This window comes from Mus caroli, unplaced genomic scaffold (assembly GCF_978045245.1).
Source record: "Mus caroli unplaced genomic scaffold, Mus_caroli_1 scaffold_13, whole genome shotgun sequence".
Lineage (NCBI taxonomy): Eukaryota > Metazoa > Chordata > Mammalia > Rodentia > Muridae > Mus > Mus caroli.
Genome location: NW_028227268.1, coordinates 6,380,490 through 6,398,178, shown reverse-complemented (window position 1 = coordinate 6,398,178; position 17,689 = coordinate 6,380,490). Strand labels below are relative to the sequence as shown.

At 45.6% G+C, this 17,689-nt stretch overlaps 1 protein-coding gene and 1 non-coding gene across 3 annotated transcripts in view; one reads left to right on the top strand and one right to left on the bottom strand.

Moving 5' to 3' along the window:
• Grb2 (growth factor receptor bound protein 2) overlaps window positions 1-17,689 on the bottom strand; it is a 68,793-nt gene that overhangs the window by 31,846 nt on the left and 19,258 nt on the right. The window lies entirely within an intron of this gene.
• On the top strand, window positions 14,712-14,818 carry LOC115032580 (U6 spliceosomal RNA). Its single transcript, XR_003838225.1, has one exon. It is a non-coding gene; the product is annotated as a U6 spliceosomal RNA (small nuclear RNA).

Sequence of the window (17,689 nt, the reverse complement as noted above, 5' to 3'; positions counted from 1 at the left end):
CAAGAAGTCTATCGGCTCCCTCGTAACTAGAACTGCAGGTGGCTGTGAGCTGCCATGTGGGTGGTGCTGGGATCCAACCCAAGTCTTCTCCTGAGCTGTCTTTCCTGTCCATTCATTCATTTAATTTGTTTTTTCTGGACTGGGTTTTTCTGTGTAGCCTGCCTGGCTGTCCTAGAACTCACTCTGTACACCAAGCTGGCCTTGAACTCGCAGAGAGCCCTATGCCCTCTGCCTCCCAAGTGATGGGATTAACGCGTGTTCCACTACCACCTGGCCCTTGTTTTATTTTTTAAGACAAGGTATTATTATGTAACTCTGTCTGGCCTTGAACTCAGATCTGCATGCTCTACCTACTAACTGCTGGGCTTAAATGTCTACACCATCTCTTATAAAAATCAGCTATCAAAGATATACTACCGATCTATTTATATACTGCTGGATATGTTATTTATGAGTCATTTTTCCCACCTCCAAACTCTAAGAAGCAGATTTCACCCCTTAGTGGAGAAATCAACCCTTGCCAAGAAGGCAAGCTCCGACTCACTCACTGCTGAAATTACTCAGAACACACGGGAGTCAGGAAGCATTCCTGGAGATATTTTTAAACATGCTGCTTTGACCAAGATGCTCTAGATACATGTATTGAACACTTCTCATTTTACAAGCCGAGTAAATAAGTTGCTGGGTGTGAAGACCAACGGAACAGGAACAAAAGCTCTGTCTGCCTCTCTTTTACCAGCCTATCAGGTGCACAGGCTTTGTCCTGAATTTAAATATTCTAAACTATGGGTGCCCCTACGCACATCATCAAACGTCTGAGTTCAGGAAGCAGCCAGTTGCTTCTGCTCCAGCGTGGGTACCTAAGTACAGTGGTGTGGGGGCCGATCTTCAAAAGGGCAGAACAGCCCCCCACCTCCAGTTTGGCTCACCCAGTTACTAATGTGACAACTGCTGACGGCTGAAGTACCACAATTAAATGCCAACTGCTCCCCACATGGAGGGAAGAGGGAGGAAAAAATAGTAAGTCTAGGGAATGGAGGAGAGAAAACCAGAGCTGTGTGAGACAGATAATGAAAGACAGCAGGGGACTTTATCAAAAAGTGATTGTTCTGTGTGCCCAGCAGGAAGTACAGCCGCTGCTCCCCTTCAAAAGCCTGGTGGGGCTTGTCCAGGACAGCACAATCCATACTCTACCCTCCACACAAAACAGGTTCTTAGGGGACAGGAATACTCTGCAGGCATAAAGGTGGTTTTCTAATTCAAGAGTCAAGAGACCCTTGCAAACTAAGCATACCGCCTCTACTCAATTTTCTCATCTGGGCAAAGGGTACCGTAATGTTCAGCCATACATGTGATTTCAGGTAACCCCCCCCCCTTTTTTTTTAAAGATAACCCAGGACCTCTGGAAGAGCAGTCAGTGCTTTTAACTGCTGAGCCATCTCTCCAGCCCTCAGGTAAACTCTTTTTTTTTGTTTTGTTTTTTCAAGACAGGGTTTCTCTGTGTAGCTCTGGCTGTCCTGAAACTCACTTTGTAGACCAGGCTGGCCTCAAACTCACAAAGGGGAAGTCACTCTGGTCTCCTGGGCAACAGCACTTGACGTTTTTATTTTTAATTAATTCTTTTATATGTCTGAGAGTTTCACCTGCATGAATGTTTGTGCACCACACCCGTGCTCAGCACCTTGGTATTCAAAAGAGAGTGTAGGGTCCCTGGAACAAGTCACAGACCACAGTGAGCTGCCATGTGGGTACTGGTATCGAACTTTTGTCCTCTGGGAGAACAGCCAGTGCTCTTAAGGACCAAGCCATTAGCTGCAGAACTGCCTCCTCTCAGGTACTGCATGGGCTGTGGTGAAGACGGAAAGGCAGGACCACTTGGCCATTGTTCTAGGAACCCCAAAGTACAATCACCTCAGGAACTACTTTTGCAACATGCTTGTCTACATCTCGGTCTTATGAAATCACGTGTATGAATTTCTGTTGAGTTTGTCCTATGAGGAGTGTTGTGACAGGCATAACAGAAAATTATTTAACACAGTGACGACACACCAGAGAGTCACATGATCTACTTCTGTATGAACTTCTGATGTGAGGGTAAGAAGGACTATTCCATGACACCACTCATCTCTTTCTGTCCTGTCCTGCGGTCCTCAAACATCTCTTTACCCTGTAAGTCCAGCCTCACACCTGCCACAAAGGCACTTCCTGCTGAGCCACACCACCAGCCCCAGATTCTCTCCTGGGTATCACTCAGTGACTTCACGTTAGCCAGGTGTGATGGGAGCACATGCTTATAACCCCAGTACTCAGCAAGGGAAGTCAGGTAAACTTACAGTTCAGACAGACACACACACACACAGGCTCAGCCATTTACAATCATCCCTTATTGTCCACACCCCATATAAATATGCCTAAATCTCTCCAGCTCAACTCAACAAGTATGTATACCTGCATATACATAAACACATTTGCTTGTATGTATACATGCATATATGTACGTATGTACATATTGCTCCTGTCTGACAAGCAGCTCAAGCTTAACCATACATAACCAATCGGAAAGCATGACACTGCAAAGAGTCTCCCTCCAACTGCCTTTCCCAATCGCCCTTGACTCCCTCCAAGACTAATTCCTTCTAATCCTTGAAAGTAGATGACCTGTTACATCATCTCCAAGGAAAAACACAACATTCTTAGTGATTTCCTGCCCCATCATTCTGCGGTGACAATTTCTTACTTAAAATATAAGCTTTTGTTTTTTTTAATGTGTATGTTATCATCCCTATACTTAAATTCCTTCCCTTCACATTCGACCTTTAAAGAATCAGGTCCCAGCCAAATGCAGTAAGGCATGCTCATGACCGTGCTCCTCTAAGGCAGAGGCACCAGGCTACAGTGAGACCTTTTCTTAAAGTGGGGGGCAGTGGGTACCAGGAAGCAAACCTAAAATCCTAACACTTAGGAAGCAGGAGAACCACAAGTTGAGGCACACCTGGCAACAGAGCACAACAAACAAAATAACTCAATCCAGGACCCACACCGCCTGCATGGTAAACTCCCTGGCTCCTCCAACCTTTACTACTGCTTTCCCAAAGACTGCTGCCACCCATGGCCGTCCGTGGCGTCTCTGCCTAGAATGCTGCTGTCTTTTCAGTGTGTTTGTTTAGCCATCACCCATGACACCTACTGTCACTTCTCCCTTCCAGAACCCGCATATACCACATTCAGTAAAATCAAACCAACCGTTCCACCACAGTGCATCCCCAGTCAATCTTCCTAGTGCTCCTTACCTAACTATCCACAGTTTACAGGAATGAGTTGATTTCTCTTGTGATAAAAGATAAAAATATGGGCTGGTGAGATGGCTCAGTGGGTAAGAGCACCCAACTGCTCTTCTGAAGGTCCAGAGTTCAAATCCCAGCAACCACATGGAGGCTCACAACCATCCGTAACGAGATCTGGCGCCCTCTTCTGGAGTGTCTGAAGACAGCTACAGTGTACTTACATATAATAAATAAATCTTAAAAAAAAAAAAAAGATAAAAAGATATACTGGGCATGGTGGTGCACACTGTAATCCCAGCACTTAAAAAACTATGACAGGAAGATTTAAATTCAGGGAAAACCTTGGCTACTCAATTTGGCCAGTTCAGCTACAGTATGAGATACTGTCTCAAACCAAACAAAACACAATTGACAGGGTTTCTCTGTATAGCCCTGGCTATCCTGGAACTCACTTTGTAGACCAGGCTGGCCTCGAGCTCAGAAATCCGCCTGCCTCTGCCTCCCGAGTGCTGGGATTAAAGGCGTGCGCCACCACGCCCGGCTCACAATTGATTTTTATCAGGAGCAGAACTCATGCCGTGTTAGGCTGTTCCATCCTCAAGGCTCTGTGAAGTGGGCAGTACCATCCTGTTTCTACACATGAAGAATCTAAAATTCTTTGGGGCTGTCAAGATGGTTCAACAGGTGAACCAACCTGGCTGCCAACCCTGATAAGTTGAGTCTTGTGCCCTCCACTTATGGGTGTGCTGTGTGTGCACCTGGGCATGTGCACAGAGGGAGAGACATAAGTAAAATTGCAACAGGAGAAAGAAAGAGGGAAGGAAGGAAGAGAGGTTCTTTCAGAGGGCGCCAGGAACTTGTGAATGGGTGGTACAGGTGGAAACCAAGATCTGACCTCCAGAGCCCACAATTTGCAGCTGCTATGTCACAGTCCCTCCACCTACCCTGTGCCTGAAGACTGCTGCCCACGGGTAACATGGACTTTTGGTCATCAGGTCATCTGGCTGGGTTTTTGTTAGGTTTATGGTTTTGCGGGTCACAACTTGAAAAGGAAGCAGTCCTTTCACTTTCGGGGAGGCCGATCGGTCTAAGTGAGTCAGAACTCACTGTTATGTGCTTTCTGCTTTCCTTTCCCCATGCGTCACTGTGTAGAGGAATTATAATCCAGCAACATGGCTGCTCTGGGAAGCGATGTGATCCGGCTGAACCAGACACATCACACACCTTTAATCTGCCGGCTAGAATCCCAACCAATAACAATTAAGGGGCACATAAAGTGACGAATCAGAGAGACTTAACAGAATGAGTCAGAGACAGGATACGCTCAACTCTAGAAAACAGACAGGAAAGAGGTTAAAGAACAGTGAGGGACGCCTTTAATCCCAGCACTTGGGAGGCAGAGGCAGGCAGGTTTCTGAGTTCGAGGCCAGCCTGGTCTACAGAGTGAGTTCCAGGACAGCCAGGGCTACGAAGAGGAGAGGGGGGAGGGGGGAGGGGGGGAGGGGAGGGGAGGGGAGGGGAGGGGAGGGGAGGAGGGAAGGGGAGGGGAGGAGGGAAGGGGAGGGGAGGGGAGGAGAGGGGAGGGGAGGGGAGGGGAGGGGAGGGGAGGGGAGGGGAGAAGAGAAGAAGAAGAAGAAGGAGGAGAAGGGAAGGGAACAGTGAGGGAGAGGGAGGGAATGGGATGGGATTCAGTCTTTCCAAGCAGACCAGAGCAATTCAGTTGGAAGCCAAGAGAAGACATTTTGAATCAGTCAGTTTGGAGAGGAGTTTGAGCCACAACAGTTGAGTTGAACCAGCCAGCCAGAGTTCAGAAAGAGACAGAAAGAGTGAGTTAACACAAGTCTCAGAGGCTGAAAAATTCTAGGCCTAGGTTAATAAACAGAGGTTGTAAATTAAAACCTTCAAGTTCATGGCTTGGAGAAGATTAAATTGTATGGAGGCCTAAGGCTAGAGATAGAGAAACACTCTGGGCTCATCTCACTTCATCTGAGAAAATGAAAGCGACATTTCCATTCACACCACCGTGATGTGCTGGGAACTGAGTTCAGGCCTCACGCATGCCAGGCAAGCGATATCATTAGTGAGCTCCAACTGCAGCTTTTTTTGTCGTTCTTGGCAGATTTGCTCCTGTATCTAAAACTTCTCACAGCATATCATGAAAAAGGATCAAAGTAATGTTGTTGGCTTTTCCTCTCAATTGGCCATCTTTATTTTGTGCATTTCCTGGCAATTCTAGTAACGGGATTGCTATAATGAGAGTGTGCGAGCGTCACAAGCTGCCAGGTGTCTGACACCAGCCCTGCTGCAGCTCCATCTGTTGCCCGTCCAGATGCTCACACTGAAACTGGAGAAAGTCCAGGAGAAGGCACAAACTAAGGCCTCACGTGATGCGAAATCTGTCTCAAAAAAAAAAAAAAAAAAAAATCAAACCTCAAAAGTTGCTACGTTACAACCACCTCATATTCCAAAACTCTGTAAGGAGGTGTGACAATAAAGTCAACATTTTTCTGAGAAAACATCAAGTTTTATAATCTTTAGTATAAGTTACACACCAAGCGGGGACAGTCAGGGACGGTTACTTGAGGAAGGTCTCCTGGTGTCCACAGGAGACTCAGAGCCTGCTGACTGACCCATCTGAGAAGTGCTGATGGGACACCTGAGATCCCAGTGTTACATGGACTGATCATCAGTCAGTCAGAGTTCCATGTGTCCACTGGGACTGCAGCTCAGCACAGAATCTCAGCGTACATCAAGGCTAAGTCATTTAAATAAGGCTTAGCTAGAACAAGGAGTGGAAAATTAAAAGTACAACTCGAGGTTTCTTTGTAGCACAAGGCCAAGGGCCAAAAATAAAACCATAAAGAGAGCCCTAGTTACTCAAGAGGCTGAAACAAAAAGGAACTTGAGGCCAGTTCAAGGACAGCCTGGCACTACAGACAGAGCATGGACCAACACAGTTTGAACAAGTCCAGATATCCAAAGCAATGCACCCACAGCTGGATTCCTGGAGTCAGAATGTAAGTCCTTCTACAGCTGCTAAGCACCATGTAGAGGTGTGCTAGCACACGCCACTCACTGACAAAGCACCCAAGCTCCAAGTTTATCACAAAACATTTTCACTCCAAGAACTGGCTCCTAGTAGAGACACAGTGTCCTGTGGCCTGAAACCGGTCTGGGGATCAAACACAAGTTTATCCACACACAGGTTTGGAAAGCACAGCAGACTCTCCTCCGTGGCAGTCACTGAAGCTGCCCTGAGGCTGACCAAGACACAGTGTGCGCTACCTGTCCTTCTTGATTCCACTATCTTGTTTCATACAGACATGATCCAGGCTGACGACACCTATGTTTGGCACCACAGACCATGCAATGCTAGTCACACCAGGAAGAGGTCAAAGAGCACCCGTGCAAATACAGGCTACAGCTCAGAGTTCAAACACCTGTCAACTAGCCTCGGCACTCTGGCAAGGCCTGAGAAACATGGGGAAAATTCCTTCCCTTCACTCACCCATCTCACTTAAAGCAGGAGGTAAGCAACAGGGATTACATGAGAACAGGTTCCTCTTCCCCCAACCCAGTCGCCAATAAAGCTGCTCTTCCCCAAAGCCATGGGCTGCATCTGGAACCACCCTGGGACTGTTCTGATTTGTTTAAACCTAAAGGATAAAAGGAAAAAGCTGCTGGGGTTGGAGTGGGGTGCTAAATTTTAGACCCTTGTTTTATAGTGGCATTTTCTCATCTATGCTGGAATGTCACTAAAATAAAATGCTGTCACCATTTTGGATCACTGTCTAAAATAAAAATGGATGAAAACTGGGATTGTTTATTAAGTAACAACCTAAATAAATCAAGGGGCTGGAGAGATGGCTCAGCGGTTAAGAGCTGGCTGCTCTTCCCGAGGTCCAGAGTTCAATTCCCAGCACCCATGTGATAGGTTACAACCATCTGTACTGAGATCTGATGCCCTCTTCTGGTTTGGAGGTATACATGCAGATAGAGCACTCTTATACATTAAATAAATAAATAAATAAATAAATAAATAAATAAATAAATAATTGATTTTTAAAAATCAAGAGGATAGAGCTGGCAAGATGGCTTAGTGGGTAAGAGCACTGACTGCTGCTCTTCCGAAGTTCAAATCTCGAGTTCAAATCCCAGCAACCACATGGTTGCTCACAAACACCTGTAATGAGATCTGACACCCTCTAATAAATAAATCTTAAACCACCACCACCACCACCACCACCACCACCACCACCACCACCACCACCACCAAGAGGCTTTTAGAAAGATGGGCCGCTCTGACAGAGGGCCATGCCAGGCGGCTCACAACCACCTGTAACGAGATCTGACACCCTCTTCTGGAGTGTCTGAAGACAGCTACAGTGTACTTACATGTAATAAGTAAATCTTGCAGCAGCAGCAGCAGCAGCGGCAGGCTTTTAGAAAGATGTGCTCTGACAGAGGGCCATGCCAGGCGGCTCACAACCACCCGTAACCCAGATCCAGGAGATCTAATGCCTCTGGGGGGCATCAGCTCTCACACAGTCACACAGACAGACAAATTATGTATGTTTAAAGCTTATTAACATTTTTTAACCTTACTATTATTTATATGGGATGGGATTTTGTTTGTATTCATGGGTATGCACCTTGTGAATGCAGTGACCAGAGGCCAGAGGTATCAGATGGCCTCATGTAGTCCAGGCTGGCCTAGTATTAGCTATATAACTATACATAATTCTATGGCCTAGAATTCATGTCCTTGAGCTCCTGATGTGGTTAATAATTAATAGTGGAAAGTATACTTGAATTTTATTTTTTAAAAATTAAGAGAAAAAGTAGCTAAGAAGCTAACCATGGTATTAACAACAACAACAACAAGGCAACAAATTCCAATGGCCAATGTCTGTAACCCTAGTGCTCAGAAGGCAAAGGCGAGACTGCTGTGAACTCAAGGCCAGCCCAAACTTCAGAATGAAACACACTTTCAAAAGCAACCCCCTGCCCCAAATCTTCCACTGAAAATTCAAGAGTTCTTATTTTATTGGGAGGGGAGGGCTGGGGAAGGCGGGGTAAGACCAGGTCTCTCTACATAGCCCTGGCTGTCCTAGAATTCACTATGTAGACATGATTAGCCTTGAACTCACAGAGACCCACTTTCCTCCTAGGTGCTGGAATTAGGATGTGAGCCACCACACCCCAGGAGTCCTAATTTCTGTCTGATATCCTTCAAACCAACCCAGACTCTGCCAGCAACACTGCATGACATAAAGATGGAGTCCACGCTCCATGTATGCATGCTGAGAGGGTGAGCAGGATGGGATGCACAGATTTCTCCCTTCCCTCCAAGAGCTTAAACTACTATGCCAAAAGGCATCCAACAAGGCTTCCAGATGCAGGACCTCACTCATCCAGGGAGAGAAAGACCTGATGTAGTGGCAAAAGGCATGCCTGTCCTGGGGACAGTGAAGAGGCAGCTGAAGGCAAGAAATCCTGTAGGCCACTGGGAGCTTGGTGGAGTTCCAACTGTGAGTGAAGGATGAGATGGGGTTAGTCACGGTCAGTTAGCTGTGTGGGGAGGCTAAGCTTATAACATACAGGAAAACGCAGTTTGAAAAGTTGTACAGGCAAAAAAATCAATATGGCTGAAGACTAGAAATGTAAGATCACTTGATGAACCAGGAAACTAAGCACTAGCAGTGAGCATGTGCTGTGTATTGCTGGACACACCATTTCTGAATTACGTTTCTGAATTATTGACAAAGGTGTTAGTTGGTGAAAAACTATAGTCACTCTGGTTGAGAATATGAAACTGCAAATTTGTGGTGCATGCTGAACCTCACTCTAAATGAGTCTACAGTAAGGGTAAAGTTGTGCCTTGCTTTTGTGAGACAGTTCTGGGATAAAAACACAGTAATTATGGTTTTGGAGAATTCAAAGAAATGCTGCCTCTGCTCTCTGGACAAGCCTCAGATGCTGCTATCTGCACAGTCAGCTGAAGACCACACCACACAGGCCGTGGCACAGTCAGCTCAACACCACATTACACAGGCTGCGGCACAGCCACATGAGAAGAGGCAGCACTCTCAGGCCACTCCAGGAGGGCTGTACAGGAAGCAACCAAAAAGGGCCACAGGGGACTCTCTGGTCTTGCCACTTTATCTGGGTGATGGTGAATGTCCATACCAGTCTTGAATAGGCCCAGGCAAGAGGGGAGTAGTGCTGTGAGACCAGGGCATGGGGATTCAATGTCCAAGGCAAGGAGGAGTGTAGACAAGAACAGACCTAGAAAGAAGAAAGCACATCCCCGATCTCCACCCAGTTCCCAGCAACACCTCCATGTCTAGAGACCACCAACAGGACTCTGCAGTGTGTTACCATAGCCACAGCCACCCAGCTATCAAGACCTGGCAATTCAGCCAGCATGACAAAAGAACTAATTTTTACTTTATGTGTATAAATATTTTGCCTGGATGTGTATCTGTGCACCACATGCATGCCTGGTGCCAAGAAGCCAGAAGAGGAAATATAAGCCCTGGAAACTGGAGTTACAGGCTGTTACGGGCCTCTACATGGGTGCTGGGAACACAACTCAAGTCCTCTGCAAAAAAACACAAGCATGGCTGCTCAGTGGGCAGTAGTGGCAGATATCTTTAGTCTTAGCCATGGGGAGACAGAAACAAGCAAATCTCTGTGAGTTCAGGCCAGTATGGTCTATAGAGCAAGTACTAGGATAGCCAAGGCTACCCAGAATAAACCCTGTCTCAACACACCCCACCCCGCCCCCCCCAAAACAAGCAAGCATTTTCCAGTAATAAGTTTGAGACACTCATTGTTGCCTAAGCCAGCCATCAACTCAATGCAAGCCAGGGAGTCCTTGACCTCTTACTAATCCTGCCTCGGCTTCTCAGTTACAGGCATGCGCCACTGCAGGTCGGGCTAACAATTAACACACACAGCATTTCAAGCCTAAATGCACAGATGTCCCAGCTTAGCCTAGAGAGACAGAACCAAACATTGTGACACTTGGAAATGGAAAGACTGAGCAGTGGTGGCTCACGTCTTTAATCCCAGCACTCAGGAGGCAGAGGCAGGCGGATCTCTGAGTTCGAGACCAGCCTGGTCTACAAAGTGAGTTCCACGACAGCCAGGGCTATACAGAGAAGCCCTGTCTCAAAAAATCAAAAACACAGCCGGGCGTGGTGGCGCACGCCTTTAATCCCAGCACTCGGGAGGCAGAGGCTGGCGGATTTCTGAGTTCGAGGCCAGCCTGGTCTACAAAGTGAGTGCCAGGACAGCCAGGGCTACACAGAGAAACCCTGTCTCGAAAAACCAAAAAAAAAAAAAAAATCAAAAACAGAACAAAAAAAAGCAAGCAAGCAATAAACTAAAGGAAATCTGGGCTGCTCAGTCAGTGAAGTGTGTGCTACAAGCAGAAGGATCTGAGTTTAGAACCCTCACCCCATGCCATGGAAAAGCTAGGTATAGCTGTGTGTGTCTGTGACCCTTGCTAGAGCGAGAGGGCAAAGACAGGCATATTTCAGTGGCGGGCTGGCCATGCAGTTTAGTCAAAGCAGTAAGCTTCAGGTCCTGAGACCCTGCATAAAAAAACAAGTGGAGAACAGTATCGGGAAGACACACCTGATGTTGTGTTTCTAACCGCTCCCCGCCATACACCATAACACGCCCCCACCACACACACCACACACCTCCACATCATCTCAACCACACCCCACAACCACCCCTCAGCCACACCATACCAGCAACAAGTTCAAGCATGCACGCGCACACACACACACACACACACACACACCACTACACTCAGAGACACACACCATACCACATACACTCTTTACACACATACAAACTAAGGCAGTCTGAAAAGGGTATGCATCAACAGTGGTCCATTCATTATACCAAATGGGCTTATATTAATGTAAGAGATTAATAACAAACAGAGGAAGCTTAGTATAAGCTATACAAAACTGCAATTGACTTTATAAAAACTAAATGTTTGAAGATAAAATTTCTCCTTAAAAATCTATATTGAACGCCGGGCGTGGTGGCGCACGCCTTTAATCCCAGCACTCGGGAGGCAAAGGCAGGCGGATTTCTGAGTTCGAGGCCAGCCTAGTCTACAAAGTGAGTTCCAGGACAGCCAAGGCTACACAGAGAAACCCCGTCTCGGAAAACAAAAAACAAACAAAAAATCTATGTTGATGGCTAGGGACAATGAGGCAGAAACAGACAGATAGGGGCCTCTGTGAATTTGAGGCCAGATAGGGCTACATAGTAAGACCCTGCCTCAAAAAATAAACACACTAACATACTTAAGTCCACCTATGCTCAGGGCCTGGCAAGATGGCTCCATGGGTACAAAGCTCATGGGTAAGCTAACAAACTGAGCTTGAGCCCCGGACCACACACGCACATACAAATTAGATCTAATCAAAGAAACAAATCTATGTTCGGAGACTGTGAGAAGTGATCAGTGGTAGACATGTACTTACCATGTGACAAGCCTGGGTATTCTCCTTCCCAGCAGTAACCTGATGACATGCCACACTCCTACTGAGGGGAAACTGCGAGGGACGGCTAAGTAACTCAGTCCTGGATCATGGCCTTGGAAGATCCCATGCTTATGATAAATAGCATTAACTTAGCAAATATGTTTGGGTTTCATGAGTGAAATTTGGGGCTTTTTTATGAACTCTGAGCAATTTCCCCCTTGCAATGCTGAGGATAGAAACCAGGGCCTCACACATTCAAACCAGGCACATTCCACCCCAACCACACCCACGGTGCCACTAATCTCAACTTGGAAAATAACATCTAGCCAGGAGTAGCTGGGATTCCTCACGTACCCAGGAGTCTGAAGTAGGAGGATGCTGTGATGTCAGGAAAGTGACACGGTATTTAAAGAAAGAAAAGGGAGGGAGTGGCAATATCACCTACCAGCAGGCAACAGGCTCTTGGTTTAAACCACTCTGGTCTATGCACAAACTTCTAAAACAAAAGGACATTCTGCTGGTGAAGGAAATAAAGGCTTATTTTCACTCCTTTGCATTTCTGAAGTTATAAAACATTGCTGGTAAAGCTAAGTCCATTGGTATTTACTTTCTTTAGCAGAGAAAACAGAGATAAAAAAGAAACTACCAAGAGCAGGAGAAGTTCCAAGGAAGTTCAAGCTATTTTTGTTTTGTTTGTTTGCTTGTTGATTTTTGTTTGTTTGATACACAGTCTCACTACACAACCCTGGCTGACCTGGACTCACTATGTAGACCAGGGTGGCCTCAAACTCACAGAGCTCTGCCTCCCAAGTGTAAAGGCATATGCCACCACGCCTGGTTTAGGATATTTTTAACACAAAGAGAACTCTAGTTTTCAAAAGCAGCTCCAGGACTGGAAATGTAGCTCACTGGCAAATCAAGCACTAACAGCGTGTGCAGGGCTCCACTCCAATCCCCAGTGCCATACTAATGAATAAGTAAGTAAATAGATAGATAGATAGATAGATAGATAGATAGATAGATAGATAGCAGTCCCACCAAAGCATCTATCCCTATTTTCTTCTCTTAAAAGAATGTATGACCGGCAGGGGTGGCGCACGCCTTTAATCCCAGCACTTGGGAGGCAGAGGCAGGTGATTTCTGTCTCGAAAAACCAAAAAAAAAAAAAAAGAAAAAAAAATGTATTTGTATGACAGTGTGTGGGACTGGGAGGGTAGAATGTGTACATGCCATAAAGTGCATGTGGGGGTTGCAGGACCTCTGGGAATCAATCGGCTCTCTCTGGACAGCGTGACCTAGAGATGGAACGTGGCCTGTCCGACTTGCACAGCTGGCACTTTCACATAGAGTCCCGTCCTAGTCTCTATTTTCTATATAGAAGGTTATTCTATAAAGCATTTCCTTAAAGAGAGAGTATACCCATGGAATTTAAAGGCACTGAAGTATTTCTCAAAAACTAAAATAGTATCACAATAAGTCTAAGACTCTTGGGTGTGCCATGTTATCAATGGATCATCTACTTTCATAACCACCAAATACACTTCTCCGAGACAATTTCAAGTGTTCTGGGACAGCTCCAGTAACGCTTCTGAGCTTAGCTAAATTTAGAAGCAAAACCTTAGTAAGTCACTGATAGCTAGGCAGCCAAAATGCAGTCATGAGCGCTTCTAAATTAACTAAAAAAAAAAAAAAAATCCGCACAATGTCTTACAAAGTTTGTTCCTTGAAAATATCCAACTACCTTCAGGAAGTTCTTACAACGGGGCATTAAGTATTATTTAGACCTTGAAACCTGGTCAAGGTAGGTGATTTTAAGAATTCATCAAGGGCTGGTGAGATGGCTCAGTGGGTAAGAGCACCCGACTACTCTTCCGAAGGTCCAGAGTTCAAATCCCAGCAACCACATGGTGGCTCACAACCATCCGTAATGAGATCTGGCGCCCTCTTCTGGGTGTCTGAAGACAGCTACAGTGTACTTACATATAATAAATAAATAAATAAATAAATAAATAAATAAATAAATAAATAAATAAAAAAGAATTCATCAAAATGCTAGAATAGAACACAAGCCTGTAAGAAGGAACAAGGTAACCAGCCAGCTAAGCCTGAAGCTCAGTCATCTATAGCAGACCTCACTCAACACCAAACACTCCTCTCGATCACATAGCAGGTCAGACCGTATAAATCACAAAACAACTCCAATAATCTACACAGACTAAAGCCATACAAAACGTGAGACAGCCACAACAGTATGAAAAGAGAAGCACCTAGAATTGAAACATGTTCCTCAATAAATAATAAGTCAAAGAAATGAGAGAATAATTTGAGATAAGAATAAAAACTGGGAGTCAGGCGGTAGTGGCGCATACCTACCTTTAATCCCAGCACTTGGGAGGCAGAGGCAGGCGGATTTCTGAGTTCGAGGCCAGCCTGGTCTACAGAGTGAGTTCCAAGACAGCCAGGGCTACACAGAAAAACCCTGTCTCGAAAAACAAAAACCAAAATAAATAAATAAATAAATAGATAAATAAAAACTGGGGGCCAGCAAGATCGTTCAGCCAGGGAAGGTGCTTGCTACCTAGCCCAAAGAACTGGGTTAGAGTCCCAGAACATAAGGTAGAAAAAGAGAATAAACTCTAGCAAGGTGTGCTCTGACGTCCATCCATACCCTTGGTGTAATATGTACACACTGGTTTTGTAGAGGACCTGTGTTTGGGTCACAGCTCCAGCTACAGGTATCTGACATTTTCTTCTAGACTTCAAAGGTACCTGTATGTGCACAAGCGTGCACACATGCACATACACACCATATTCAAAAAATATTTTTTTAAAAGTTACGTTTTCCTGTGTAGCTCTGGCTATCCTGAAACTCACTCTGTAGACCAAGCTGGCCCTGAATTTAAGAAATCTGCTGGTGCTCGCTTTGGCAGCACATATACTAAAATTGGAACGATACAGAGAAGATTAGCATGGCCCCTGAGCAAGGATGACACGCAAATTCGTGAAGCGTTCCATATTTTTCAAACTTTATATGCCCCAATATAGGGGAATGCCAGGGCCAAAAGAATGGGAATGGGTGGGTAGGGAAGTGGGGGGCGCTATGGGGGACTTTTGGGATAGCATTGGAAATGTAATTGAGGAAAATATGTAATAAAAATATTAAAAATTAAAAAATAAATAAATAAATAAATAAATAAATAAATAAATAAAAGAAATCTGCTGGGCTGGTGAGATGGCTCAGTGGGTAAGAGCACCCGACTGCTCTTCCGAAGGTCCAGAGTTCAAATCCCAGCAACCACATGGTGGCTCACAACCATCCGTAATGAGATCTGATGCCCTCTTCTGGTGTGTCTGAAGACAGCAACAGTGTACTTACATATAATAAATAAATAAATCTTTAAAAAAGAAAAGAAAAGAAAAGAAATCTGCCTGCCTTTGTCTCTGGAGTGCTGGGATTAAAGGTGTGGGCCACCTCTGACACCATCACCACCACCTAGAAAAAAAATAAGTATTTTCTTAAAGAGAAAATGGAAACAAAGAAATGCACAATGTTTGTTACATGCTTGTAGTCCTAACACTGAAGAGGAAAGGCTGGAGGACCAGTTGTTCAGGGCTACCCTCAGCTACACAACTGCCTTAGGGTTTCCACTGCTAAGAAGAGGTACCATGACCAAGGCAACTCTTATAAGGACAACATTAACTGGGGCTGGCTTACAGGTTCTGGGGTGCAGTCCATTTTCATCATGGCAGGAAGCACAGCAGGTTCAGACAGGCATAGTGCTGGAAGAGCGGAGAGTTCTACATTGTCATCCTAAGGAAACTAGGAGGGGACAGTTTCCAGGCAGCTAGGAGGAGGGCCTTGAAGCCCACCCCTACAGTGACACACTTCCTCCAGAAGGCCCCACCCCTACTCCAACAAGGCCTTACCTCCTAATAGAGCTACTCCCTGGGCCAAGTATATACAAACCACCACCACAACAAAAAACTAGATAAAAACAGAAGACCCAGCAGCCATGTGCGTCATTTAACACCCTAGACCCTTGGGGTGTTGCTGTTCCGAAGCTGAGTTAACTCATCTAGTGTGCATTTTACACCACCCAGTGCAGACGGGGCTCAGTGCAGCATGGCTGCAATCCTAGTGCCCGGAGGCTGAGAGGAAGGTTGTGAATTCAAGGCCGGCCTGAGCTCTACTTTTCTTTGAAGAAAGGAGAGTATTAGTGGCACACAACTCTAATCACAGCACCCAGGAGATGAGGCAGGTGGCAGTGAGTTCAAGGCCAACCTGGTCTATAGAGTGAAATCCAGACAACCCAGGTATACATAATGAGACCCTCACTGAAACAAACAACACAGGCAAAAATTTTTTTAATTAAAAACAAAAACAAAAAGGGTTGAGGACAGGCATAGTAGTGTCCATTAGTTCAAGGGCAGCCTGGTCTATATGGTGAGTTTCAGAGCAGCCTGGGATACACAGTGAGACCCTGTCTCAAACACTAAAAAATACACCAACAATTTCAGCATTGCCAAAGAAAAAGTATTTGAGGCCAGTCTGAGACATAAGCAAGACTGTATATATCTCAAAATTGAAAACAGAGAACCCCAAAGGCTCAGAAAGTCAGGCAGGGTGGCCAATGTAGGGGTGCCCCAGCTACCACCTGGTAAGGCAGGAGGCCTGAAGCCAGTCTAAATGGTACATCAAGACTCCATGCCGGGCGTGGTGGCGCACGCCTTTAGTCCCAGCACTTGGGAGGCATAGGGAGGCGGATCTCTGAGTTTGAGGCCAGCCTGATCTGAGTTTGAGGCCAGCCTGGTCTACAGAGTGAGTTCCAGGACAGCCAAGGCTACACAGAGAAACTGTGTAGGGTGGGGGTGGGGGTGGGGGTGGGGGAAGACTCCATGTCAATTAAAACATAGTACCTCCAACCAAGCCTAGACCAGAAAATGACTTGACTGGGTCACTTGCAGACTTAAGAACAATTCCTTCCTGCTGGGCCTTTATTGCTTACAGAAGGTCAGAGAGAAATGCAAGGGGCTGCACTCACACAGGCTACAACCTGTAGTAGTAGTAGTAGTAGTAGTAGTAGTAGTAGTAGTAGTAGTAGTAGTAGCCCGAGGCCAGGAAGCTCAGCAGCTGGGTAAGCAGCTGCCCAACTCCAGAAACAACTGAGAGCCTGATGTGTCTCCTGCAGTTAACCTCACCCAGGAAATCAATTAGGTAGTAAATTTCACAGTAAGAGTCATCATGGCTATCAGTTACTTCTTTGTATTAGGTGAGGCCCTCAGTCACAAACTCACCTGCATGGGTATCTGATGTAGATGATTCTACAGCAACTTTTCCAAGAACTGACAAATCTTAAGTGTGGTCTTCTCTGATAACCTATCATTCTCTAGAGGTACAGGACACTCAGGGATGAAGGACCTGCTTACGTCACTGCGTGCATCTGAATCCGGTTGGTTTGTTTTCATGTCTGTACTCTCAGAAAATACAGTAATCGTGGAGGCCGGCATTCGAAGAGCAATGAAGGCTGTACACGCTAAATGCTTTTTCCTGAAAAGTCCTAGAAACATTGACATTGATGAGGTGGGCGGGGCTTTTATAAACTTTCCAGTGAGGACTTGAAGTTACTTAATTTCAAAAAAGTTATCTGGCCACAGGAGAAAGTATAACCTCACTTTCCTTACATTCTCCAATTAAATTATCCTAATAAAAATTATAAAATAGCTAGGCAGTGGTGGCACACGCCCTTAATCCCAGCACTTGGGAGGCAGAGGCAGGTGGATTTCTGAGTTCAAGGCCAGCCTGTTCTACAGAGTGAGTTCCAGGACAGCCAGAGCTACACAGAGAAACCCTGTCTCGAAAAAAACAAAAAAAAAGTAAATTAATAAAATCAC